Source organism: Tenrec ecaudatus, chromosome 2, assembly GCF_050624435.1.
Source record: "Tenrec ecaudatus isolate mTenEca1 chromosome 2, mTenEca1.hap1, whole genome shotgun sequence".
Classification (NCBI taxonomy): Eukaryota; Metazoa; Chordata; class Mammalia; order Afrosoricida; family Tenrecidae; genus Tenrec; species Tenrec ecaudatus.
In genome coordinates this window covers 252,945,113-252,957,661 of record NC_134531.1, presented here as the reverse complement: position 1 = coordinate 252,957,661, position 12,549 = coordinate 252,945,113, and the positions used below count along the sequence as shown (strand labels likewise).

The 12,549-nt window shown below is 37.7% G+C and overlaps 1 pseudogene; it reads right to left on the bottom strand.

Annotated features, from left to right (window-relative positions):
- Window positions 1–303: 303 nt before the first annotated feature.
- On the bottom strand, window positions 304–7,833 carry LOC142440582 (olfactory receptor 5K1-like; annotated as a pseudogene).
- Between the last annotated feature and the right edge of the window lie 4,716 nt (window positions 7,834–12,549).

Here is a 12,549-nt window from a genome sequence, read left to right as displayed (position 1 = left end):
TTATGTACTAACTTTTATTTCTATAATTTGTTGGGTATGTTGAGAACTGTTGCTAATTCCACTCTGACACATTTTTTATCTTGGCATATTAGTGTGCTAATAGTTGAGATTTTGAAAACTATGTTAGCAGGTTGCCTCCTTTCTGAACATATTTAATCATTGATACAATAATGTGACCAAAAAAATCAAAATGATTTAGCGATTTCACTTACTAAGTGGTCTTTTTCCAATAGCTCTGTGTTCTTGGCTCTAAAAAGTTTACCGAAAAAACAATTTGTCAGTGAAAATATTTGTTTCAAACTGTTATCTCTTCTTAATTCTTTTCATAGCACCTATTACTTCTCTATTTCTTAGACTGTAGATAAAAGGGTTTAAAAAGGGGATTACTAGAGTATAGAAAATAGCAATCGGTATATCTGTATTATTTTCTTTATCTCAATGAGGTAAAATATATATGAAGAGAAGAGAACCATAGAATATTAGTATAGAGAGAAAATGCGATGCACAAGTAGATAAGCCTTTGCTTCTTCCCTCTTTGGAGTTCATGTGAAAAATAGTGACAAGGATGAAAAGATAAGAAATTAAGACTACAGTAATAGTTACTATTTGAATTGAACCTGCAAAAATAAGGATCATCAGTTCATTAATAGAAGGATCAACACAGGAGAGTTTGTATAATGGAAGAACATCACAAAAGAAGTGATTGATCTGATGAGACCCACAGAAGACTAACCTAAATAAAAGCCCTACATGAATCATGGAATGTAGCTTCCCAGCTACATAAGCCCCTATGATCATCTGAATGCAGAGTTGCTTTGACATCATGGTGTGGTACTGCAGTGGTCTGCATATGGCCACGTAGCGGTCATAGGCCATTACTGCCAGGAGAAAACAGTCCACAGTATCAGCAAGACAAAAAAATAAAACTGTGCCATACATTCATAGAGGGAAACCATTCTGTCCTCAGAAAAGAAGTTCTGTAACATCTTGGGGGTAATGGCACAGGAACAGAAGGAATCCATCAGAGCCAGGTTGCCCAGGAAGATGTACATGGGTGTGTGCAGACGGCGCTCCATGGAAATCAACACCACCAAGCCAAGATTGCCCACCATGGTGATCAGATAGACGACAAAGAACACCACAAACAGAAGGATCTTCAGATCTGGGTGGTCTGAAAATCCCATGAGGATAAAATCAGTTGTCAAGGAGTGATTCTCCTCAGTCACCTCTAGTTTCTCTGTTGAGATAAAAATTAGGGAAACAAGATTCAAATTTAGAGTGTGTTTAATTTCCCCCTTGAGCTTTCCTTAGACAACAAGTAGATCCACTACTACAGCTTTCCCTGCTGTACATGAAATATGCACACTTCTAAGGAATACTAGGCTCCTTAAGGTGTCATAGGACTTCAGTACTGAAGCTCAATATTCACAAGAATATTTCCATAGTTCCTGGGCAATGTTTGCAAACAAAACTTGACATATACATGTATGAAAAACTAATGAAAAAATACAAGGTACCCTATATTTACTGTTCTAAAATATTAAAACGCACGTTTTTGACAAACTTGAGTGCACATAAAAACTATTTTGCAATCTCGCCTCACTGAGCCAATGTTTCTTAATATACTGTGGCCATTGAATTAGTACTTTAAAACAGTATCCTGTCAAGCAAAACCATCACTTCTGTTCTGACTCATAGAGACTACATAGACAGGCTAGAACTCCCCTGTGGGTTTCCAAGGCTGTAAGTATTTATGAGAACAGAAAACCTCATCTTCCTCTGGCTGCGGCTGGTAGGGAGTTTCCCAACAGAGGACCTTGTGGTTAGTATCCCAACGAATAACCGCTGTTCCACCAGCACTCATCTGGATATGTGGAGATCATAGTATTATAACTACTAACATAGTGGATTTAATAAACATCCATTCTGTATCCTCTGTCTTCAGTTTCTTTTTTTTAAAAACATTTTATTAGGGGCTCATACAATTGTTATCACAGTCCATACATATACATACATCAATTGTATAAAGCACATCTGTACATTTTTTGCCCTAATCATTTTCTTTTTTTTCTCCTCTTTTCTTTTTTTATATTTTATTAGGGACTCATACAACTCTTATCACCATCCATACATATACATACATCAGTTGTATAAAGCACATCATACATTCCCTGCCCCAATCATTCTCAAGGCATTTGCTCTCCACTTAAGCCCTTTGCCTCAGGTCCTCTTTTTTTTTTTTAAGGTCACATTCTCCTGATCATTCCCAAGTCTTTTATCTTAATAGGATTAGAGTGATCATCATTTCATGAAATTTCCAGAAATAATGTTGTACAGACTAGAATAATTCAGGAGTAGTTGTTGCTAAGATAACTTCGGATTCTTTAGGATTGCATTAGCGGTGTCTGCAACCTGATCCACATCCACTCTTAGTTCCCACATTCACCAGCATCTTTCTGGCTTCCTCACTGTATCCAACATCGTTCAACTCCCTTAACCCCCAACTGCAGCGCCACACTCACAGATTTCCATAAATACTGATTCAGCCCAGTCTATTATTTTTTTCTAGTCAGTATTCTAAATATTGATATTTGGCAAACTGATCAAATATCTGTATCCTTTTAATTATTTAAGGCATAGTTTTTATATAGTGCTACTTAATAATGTTCTAACTAAATAACCCAGACCACTCAAATCTCCATTTTCTGAGTTCTTAAGCATAATCTAGTGTTCCCCAGCTTAATGTAATTGCTTAAAAATTCATATAAACAAAAATGTTAATAAATTCTAAGCATTTGTGATTCAGTTTGATTTAAACTTCTTTGAGGAGAGTTGTTAATTGCAATCGTGAAAAGGTAGATTTTATTCACAGCTTAGTTTCAATTTGATCACCTGAGATAAGTGGACTTCTTTTCAGTATCATACCAATAACACTGGGTAATCTCTTCGGCCTCAGCAAATTAAAATGGTTATCTTTGAAGAAGTATCTACAAAGCAAATTATTTATAACTCTATTTGAAAAAGATATTGTTTTACTAGTGATTTTTTTCAGTTTGTAAAACTACGTATCACAGAGTATCCGCCAAGTTAAAATATTTTTGAATATATCATTCAGTAGCACTAATTAGATTAATATAATTGTGCAATCTTTTCTACTCTATTTCTTTGGAATATTATAAAATATTCTGCATTATATCACAATAGCTTATAAATTAATACATTAAAGGAAGTCTTAGGTTCCCTGGTGCCAGCAGTTAAGCGTTGAACACAAGGTACACAGTTTAAAACTAGTAGCAGCTCTGCTGGAGAATGACGGGACTTTCTACTCATATAAAGAGTCTCAGTCTCAAAACCCCACGTGGCAGTTCTACCCTGTCACTATGAGTCAGCAGTTACCCAATGGAAGTGAGAGCTTTTTTGCCTTTATACTTTATTTTACTAACACTTCTAAAAGAGAAAACCCTTTAAATACGCTGAGGACTTTTAAACCTAATTTTTGTTTTCCTTTACAAGGTTATCTTTTGGGGGGAGCAGGGAGGGAGGCGGGAAAAGTGAGGAGCTAATATCAAGGTTGAAGTAGAAAGCAAATGTTTTTAGAATGATGATGGCAACAAATGAACAAATGTGCTTGACACAATGGATGTATGGATTGTGATAAGAGTTGTACGAGCCTCCAATAAAATGATATAATAAAAGGAAAAAAGGGGAAAAAAAGGTTATCTCCTTCATTATCTAGGGATAGCAGTAGGTCATCCCAACTGAAGATGTAATTATTTTGCTTCTATGGTCCAAATGAATATCTTTCTACATAACATGGAACTTCATTTTTTTCATGAATATCAAAAGAAAGAGACTGTCAAGCATTTTATTTCTAGATTAAAATGTTAAACATAAACCAGTAATTTATTACCCTAAATCTGAAATAACTTTACATACAAGTACCTGAATTATTTTATGGAATTACTTTGTTTTCTTAACTGTACAATTTGAAATTCTATCTTATAATTCTAAGAAGTCAGGGTGAATGCAGCAATATGTTTCATCCTAGCTCCCCACAATCTTCAATTCGTAGAAAAGCTAGAATAATAATGAGTGAGCTTATATATAAGAATAATGAAAATAATAAAATTTGAGTAATGGATATTTATATATATCAATATTAAAAGTAAAAATAAACTAGAACCTTTCTTTTACCTTGGTTTCTCTGAAAAGGCATTGTTACATCTTGTTGCTTGCCTCATGGTATTATTGGGAATAATAGAAATTCTGGATATAAATCTTGGTCTCTAAAACATTTGGGATTAAAAGAATGAGAATCTAGGAGATTACTAATAGGTCAGTAACTATAATTACACTGCCAAGTTTGTTTTGGATCCAACCCTAGCGGGATTTTCTTGAATTTACATCTATGTATTTCTGTGGGGAAATTCAGTACTCAAAGCAGAGAAATTATGTGACATTAATTAAAGATGTTTTGTTAAGTCACTATGCTTAAAGCAAATGACCTTCATTAAAGAGTATGATAATCATCAATTTGCTTTTTATGAACTTATATGCTTTTAAAATCCTGCCACCATAAAATCCTGCACTACATATAAAATGAGTAGAAAACTGTCTCAGATTAGCCTGACCACTTATTAGAGGAAGTATGTTTAATGTGGCTTATCAAATTTAATTTGGAAATGGTAAAGAAAAGATGAAATGGTATGATGAGTCCAGTCAGGGGCAACAACTTCTTTACTATGGGAATTAAATTGGTCCCCATGCCCCTCAAGTCCTCATCGTATAACTCATAATACTATTTACTCTCAATGAGTTACTGAACTTGCTCACCTATGTTTCTGGTAATCCTAGTTGTTGGGATTTTTTCTTTCCTTTTTCTGCTATATTATAAATAACTCCTCAACATTTACATATTTATGTGCTATATTTGTATAATCCAACACCAACATTAGCATATAAGTTCAAGAGAACAGGAATTTTCTGATTTGTTCACTATTTTATTCCCAACACCTTGAGTACTGTTTAGCATGTTTAACTACTGAAGAAATATTTGATGAATACATTATTTTTGAAATGGTGCTCCCAATTTCAAATAGTAATCTCTCATTTTTCAAACCAAATCTATTCTCATCACTTCACTATTCTACTGTTCACATTTCATTCAATGAACCTGCTCATGATCTTTCATCTTTCTATTCCTTTTCCAATTCTATTAATCTTTAAACTGAATCTGATTTCTCCTGTGGGGACTTTCTTAGTCCCTTTAAGTAAATTTTTGTATTTGCTTCCTTCCTGGCATACATGAAACTTAGTTGCCTTCCCAACACATTTGACAATTAAGTGCAAACTAATTATAACTTGATTAAATATCTTTGAATTAAGAATCATATATTTGTATTTATACATAAAATTTTAAGTTGCTCAAAGAAAACTGAGCCATTAACTCAATATGAAATTATTTGTTAAAATTGCATAATTCTTTAACTTGTATTTGCTCTTGTTGTTAAGTATCACTTAGTTGGTTAAGTAGGGATCATGTATAGGGCATTGGATGAGACAATAGGCATGAGGGAGCCCATGATTTGAGCCAAGTAGAAATGAGTCTATTGTAGATATGAGAAATGGCTCTTGACAGTAAGTTTTTCTAAATATAACAGTGGTTTTTAACCTGTGAGTTGTGACCCGTTTGGGAGTTGAACGACCCTTTTACAGGGGTTGCCTGATTCGTAACAGTAGCAAAATTACAATTATGAAGTAGCAATGAAAATAATTTTATGGTTGGGGAGTCACCATAACATGAGGAAGGGTTGCAGCATTAGGAAGGTTGAGAACTTCTGAACTAGAGTGTGAGCTGTCATAGGCATTATAAGAGAGAGTAACATCATGAAGGAAGTAAGGAAGAGAGCCAGAAGGGAGAAAGAAATAGTTCTCAACTAGGCGCCATCTGAGATGAACCTTGCATGAGGAGTAGATAGGTAGATCATTAGCCTGAAGGAACCACAAGAGTAAAGGCTTAGGAGTGCAAAAAAGGAAATTTTAATTAGAGAATGAATGATAAACCAAGGAGACTACCTTAAGTGTCCAAGAGAGATGGGCATATTGCTAAATGAAGTGGATTAGGGTTTAAGATTGGAAATTGTTCTACCTGGTTCCCTCCTATTTTTCCCTGCCCTCTTTCACTAAAGTCACAAACAATTTCTGAATGTCCGTAAAGGATGCTTTCTAATTATATACCTTTGCAAGTTTCGGTGTTTGGTATTATTGAAAATCTCCTGGCTATAGCTTCTGTGAAAAGAACTCATTTCTCCAATCATGCTAATGGCTCCATCTTAATCTTTTATGTTGGGTCCTGTTTCTCTCAATTCTGTATTTTATATTTCCTTTTTTTTTCATTCATGTTAAATTTTTTTCCAAAAAATTTCGCATCATTTTATTAGGATGAAGTCGAGAAAGCATACCATCCAATAATTAGTCATGTAAAGCGGTCTTGTACATTCACTGTCACAATCATTTTCAAAATTTTTTTCTTTCTTGAACTCCTTGACATCAGCTCCCCATTACCACTGCTCCCATTATTCCAATTATTTTCTCTATAGAGTCACTCAACAAGGCTTTGTATGCTGAAAAATATAGAAAGACGTATAACAGAGAATGAAGAAAACTATCAACAGTAACAAAACACAACAGAGAGATACCTCAATTTGAAAAAAACAAACAAAAAAAGAGAGAAAATCTTAAAAACCAGGGCAAGCACAAAGTGTATCAAAAGGGACTTCAAATGACCTAGTTCTAACCATTTAAATTAAATTTATTATTTTAATCTAGTAAAATCAGCTCTCCAGGACTCTCTGTTATCCCGGTCATTGCTACCCCTCACTTATTTTCAGAGGGGAAACACTGGAAGCTTATTCCATGTGTAGATTCTTCCACTGTCTTTCAAAGCCATAATTTCACAGTTTAAACTCTGATGCTGTTCCCTCCTTCAGATTTGGATTATATCATTTGCAACCTTGGATCACAGGTGTGGGTGTGCTTCTTCCATGTGGGTTTAGTTTACATCTCACTTAGATGACTGCCTGATTGGAAATAAGCCTTTCAGGCCCCAGATACTATTCTTTTTTTTTTTAAGCAAAAGGGAAGAAATTAAATGGAGCCCATACAGGAATCCCTAGGGGGCCCAGCATACCCTACTGTGTAGGCATGCCCAGCAAAGAGTCATACCATTCACTGTACCCCCATGTCCCTGAGAAGCTCCCCTTGAGCCAAGTCCCAAAGCCCCAGGACAGGCTGAGGGTGGGGACACCCAGATACTATTCTTGCTGATGTCCTGACACTATCTAATAACTCTACCACACTTTGCCATAGCACCTTTACCCTCCATGTTTCCTGCATGAACTTGAGTATTGAGTAGGGTCAGGTGTTTAGAACTAATTATTATTAGATTGGATCTAGGACTAAGTGTGAGTCCTAAATCCATTTCTATATCTACATTTTCTATCTGCCTCTGGTTTACCTTAGAGAAATCTTTGTAAATTTATGGTAGACCATCTTATCTATCATCCCTCTTGAGCATAAAGTCTTTCTGTTTATAGTATCATTGATTTAGCCCATGGTGATGTATTTAAAACATAATTGAGAAGGGGAGATTAAACAAGCATAGGCTAACTACACACTGCAATACCTGAAATATTGACTTACACAGATTGTCTTACATGATGGAGATCTTCCTTTTTTAATTTATTGTTTATTCTACGTTGTTTTATTTAATTTATTTATTCTACATAGTTTTCCTGAGATTATCTTACCTGCTTTTGTGTATTCAACAGTCATCGATCTATTAGTAGATTCACTATGGGAGGAAGCCCCCAAATCTATGATGGTCTATTCATAAAAATAAAATCATTTTGAATATATTAATTTTATCTATATTTATATATGTAATTCTATATGCATATTTTGAAACAGGAAAGTAGTAATTTAAAATGAATCCAATCAAAAATTTTAAACGGTATTAAATAATTTTAATTTTATGAATTTTATGAATTTTAATTTTATAAAATTTTAAATAATTTTAATTTTATTAAATAATTTTAATTTTATGAATTTGTACCCAATTAACCAAGAACAAAGCAGTTTCAAACCATTATTTTATTATTTTTTTTTTATCGTTTAAAGGAAGGTGTATTAAAAGAAATCGAACGGGAAAGGAAGCAGAGCGAGCACATGGATCCCAGACGTAACACAAGGACCGCTCCGAAACAGACTCGCGGCCATCGCGAGTCCTTTGCGGCCCCTCCCCACCTCTCAGACCTGGCAGTGCTGCTCTGGGGGTTTCGCTCGCACAGGAAAGCTTGGCCCGGCAGACGGAGCAACACAGCCTGCGATTTCTTGCCAGCGGAGCAGCTGACCTCTTGGGTAGCCTGGAATCCAACACATAAACACGATGCCACCACCACAGATAGCTGAAAAGAAGCCGATGGCGCAGCCAACTGAAGGCGACCCGAAAGAATGCGTCACCGGGAAACGATGAAGTCCCACCATCCTCTGTGTCACACCTAGCCTGAACCCGGGCTTCTGGGGGCCTGAGCAGTTGGCAGACAAGACTTAACCAGGACTCGCTCAACACCTCACTCACAGCTCTCCAGTCGATTCCCACCGGCTAGGGAGGGAGCCCAGAGGACAGAGTAGAACTGCTCCTGGGGGGCTCTCAAAGACTAGTCACTCCCGCGGTTTGGGTGGGGGGTAGGGGGGGAGGTTAGGATGGCAAGGGGGAACCGAATACAAGGATCTGCATAGGACCTCCTCCCCGGGGGAGGGGGGGTGACGGGGGGGGCGGGGCGGGACAGACAAGATAAAAGTGGGAGAAGGGAGATGTTGGACCGTGTACGATATGACAAAATAATAACTTGTAAAATGATCAAGGGTTCCTGAGGGAGGTGGAAACAATGAGGAACTGATGCCAGGGGCTGAAGTGGAGAGCAACTATTTTGAGAATGATGAGGGCAGTGAATGGGCAAGTGTGCTTGAAACAATTCATGTATGTATGTGAGGATTGTGCAAAGAGTTGTAATGAGGCCCCAATAAAATGATTTTAGAAAGAAAAGAAAGGACGGGATGGATCGATGGATGGTTCGACCGATCGGTTGCTTGATGGGCTGAGGGGAGGTTGGTCAAATATCATTAACTCAGTCAGTCACTGTGAGGGATCCAGGGAACAGTGCTGGGTCAACACGAAGAGGCCTGGTGCTCCGCCAAGAGCTGTCCGGGAGTGATCCTCTTGGAAGGATCTCCTGGGCATGAAGTCTTGTCCCTCTCGGGCATCTGACAGTAGGCCTTGAAGCTCCGGGCTTCGCGCTCCGTTTTTGCTTTGTCCTGGTACTTCCAGGGTGCCCGGATGTCCTGGGTGGGCCTGTCTTTCGAGGCCGAAAAGTGGACACGGAAGGAGGAGGCAGTGACGACGGACCGGGGGGGGGGGGGGGGGGGGCTGGTGGGGGAGTGATGTGTGTGTGTGTGACAGCCGGATGGAAGGAGGCACCCTACCCTCCCTCCCTCGGCTCAAACCATTATTAAAAAAGAATAAAAAATACTGTATTTTTGCAAGAACTTTTGAAGTCCCTTCATGTAAGGTCAGGCAGGCACAGAAACAATTGATCATAAGATGAAAGTGGTAGCTACAGGAGTAGCCATGAACAAGGCAAGTAGACAGAATAATCTGTATCAACAGGTGACCCAGAACCCATATCATCCTCTAGTCTGGCAATGACATCTCTCCATCAATTCATAATTCTAGGAAGATCATGTATGTGGACAAATGCTCTATGCTCCTCTTTTAAGGAGTCTGGGAGGCCACGACTCTCATGGAGCATGGCCTTCATATTCGTGGGCTACAGATGCATCCCAGTCACATTCTCCTAACTAAAGTTGTTCATTACAATGTTCCCTGGAATAATGACAATTTTAAGGTGCTTCTTGCAAGCACATGCTTATTACTATACCCTTGAAGGTTAGATGCTTGAATGTTATCTCCTGAAAGTTATCTGCCATCATGAGTGATCAGACCCTGTCGATGGCCCACTCTCTTCTGATAAGGATGATAGATTGATCCACTTAAGGGACATTTAAGGTCAAGTTGTTTGTTTTTAAAACAACCAAAGCTAAACTGTAATCTTAACTCAAGAATTTGCCTATCTTGTTACATATGTACATTCTTGTAATGTGTATATACATAGCTCCTCCACTTTATGTTATGTATATGCCTCTTATACAACCCACTTCCTGTTCTGCATGTGTATGTGTATGGTATGGCTTGCATGCCGAAGATTATATAATTTTGTGAGAATACATTCACCTAACCTCCTGTTCCAGTCATCATGGAAGAAGTGAACCTTTGCATGCCTTGTCTGATGTTTCTTTAATTTACCCTTCAGTTACCCCCCCCCCCCCCGGGCCCATTTGGTTGTAGTTACTTGTCCCCGGCATCTCGGGGATTTTTCCATGATCAGTAGATAGAGGCTATAAAATGCCACACTGGTCCCTGAGTGACATATTGGTATGAAGATATAAACAAAAATGTATTGCTGCTGAACTGTAACTCACTCAAGGTGTGACCTTGAAAAGCAACTTTATAGCAAAGGAGTTATGGTACTAGGCAACTTGTGACCTACTGGCTTTATCATATTTTACGTTTTCCATATATTCTCCACTTAATACATTGATGGAATGACCTTTAGAATGTACAACGAAGGTGTCTTAGAGTGAATATCTTATACTGTGAAGGCCTCTTTTACCAGGAAGCAGTAGATATGCATCATAAGCCAATGACCATTATATGGTGTCATGTCTTCTAGAGTACACTTATGTAAGCCATATCAACTCAATCAGGGAACTCTCTAAGGAACTTACTTAGGAAACTACACCTTTTCAACAGAACTCTAAATTGTATGGATTTAGAGATCCTAGATCTCAGAGTAGAAATGCTTTTATTAGGGGAAAAACCTGAGAGGTCCAGTGTACTGAAAGTTCAAATTTCCACCCAGTTTCTTTGAGTGCTTTATGGGAAAAAGAAAACAATGAGCAAGGAAAGTTGTTACAAGACTTGCAGGAATAGTTGACCTTGATGATGAGAAAGAGTTATTACTACTGTTATTCAATGAAAGACCCCCAAACCAAACCAACTTCACTGCCACCACGTGATGCAGATGCACAGGGACCCTATAGGACAAGGTAGAATTGCTCTGTGACTTTCTGACACTGTATGTTTAAGGGAGTGAAAATATCATCTTTCTCCAGAGACACACCTGGTGTTTTCGAACTTCTGACCTTTCAGATCCCAGTCCAACGAGTAAAGACAATGCTCCCTTTATTTAATGGAGGCTGAGAAAAATATGTTTGACATTCAAGTGGTCCACAGGTATGTGTGGGGACTCTCTTGTCTAAATGTGATGAAAATGTGACAAGTATAAGGGCTATAATCATCTAAAAACATCTGGTTTTCAAGGAGTGAGAACCACAGGGCTGTAGTTACTTAGAGTGCTGACCAATGTCATGCAGTTCATTGCTTACTTTGGATTTCTAAAGCATAGTCCCTGGTTGTGTCATGTATTCTAAATGCTAGCCTGAACATTGTGCCTATATTCCCATTTTGCACTTAATTTCTGGTGTGCTAAGTAGGCAGGATTAAGGTGGGGTATGGTAGAAAACACATAAGTAGAAATCATATTTAAAATGATAATCCAAGAAAAGCTTCAGGAAAAATAGGTTAACATTTACATTTTAAAACAACTCACCACATTCTTGTGATAACAAATTCAGAAAAACCAATTTCAAGATAGAGACTAGCAAATATATACAAACTTAATATTTTAAAATATCCAAAAATATAACTCCATGTTGAGAGACAAAGAACCAGGTTGAGTCTGAGATTTCAAGAACACCATAGAAAATAAAATAAGTATGGATCATTTTCAAGATGCTGAAGGGAGAAACGTTTGAGACAAGAATTGTATATCTATCGAAGCTGTATTTTCAGGAGCGACCATTCTCTGTGGAAGCACATTGTGCTTGGTACAATGGGGGGGCTGGGAAAAGAGGAAGGCCCTCAATGAGATGAACTGACACAGTGGCTGCCGCAGTGGGCTCAGGCATAGGAACAATTGTGATGATGAAACAGGACCGGGCAGTGTTTCATTCTATTGTGCCGAGGGCACTATGAGCCAGAACTGATCCAGTGGGACTGAAAAACAGCAACAGCGACAAGCTGTATTTTTTAGTAACACATGAAGAATTAGAACACCACAGTCCTAAACAACCACTTCAAGGGAGGGCAAGATATATGCATAGTAGGTTTTTAAATATTTACTCATTACTGTGTGTATGTTAACAATAAAATGTGCATACAGGCATGTAGGAGAGTAAAACTTGCATTCCAATTCATAGATGCATAGGTTTACTTAAAATAAAACAGTTTCATCTGTCTCATGAGATTAGTGGATGGTTGTAGACTTCTCTCACTTATGTATGTTTAGAGCCATTCAGGAGCCTTCCAAA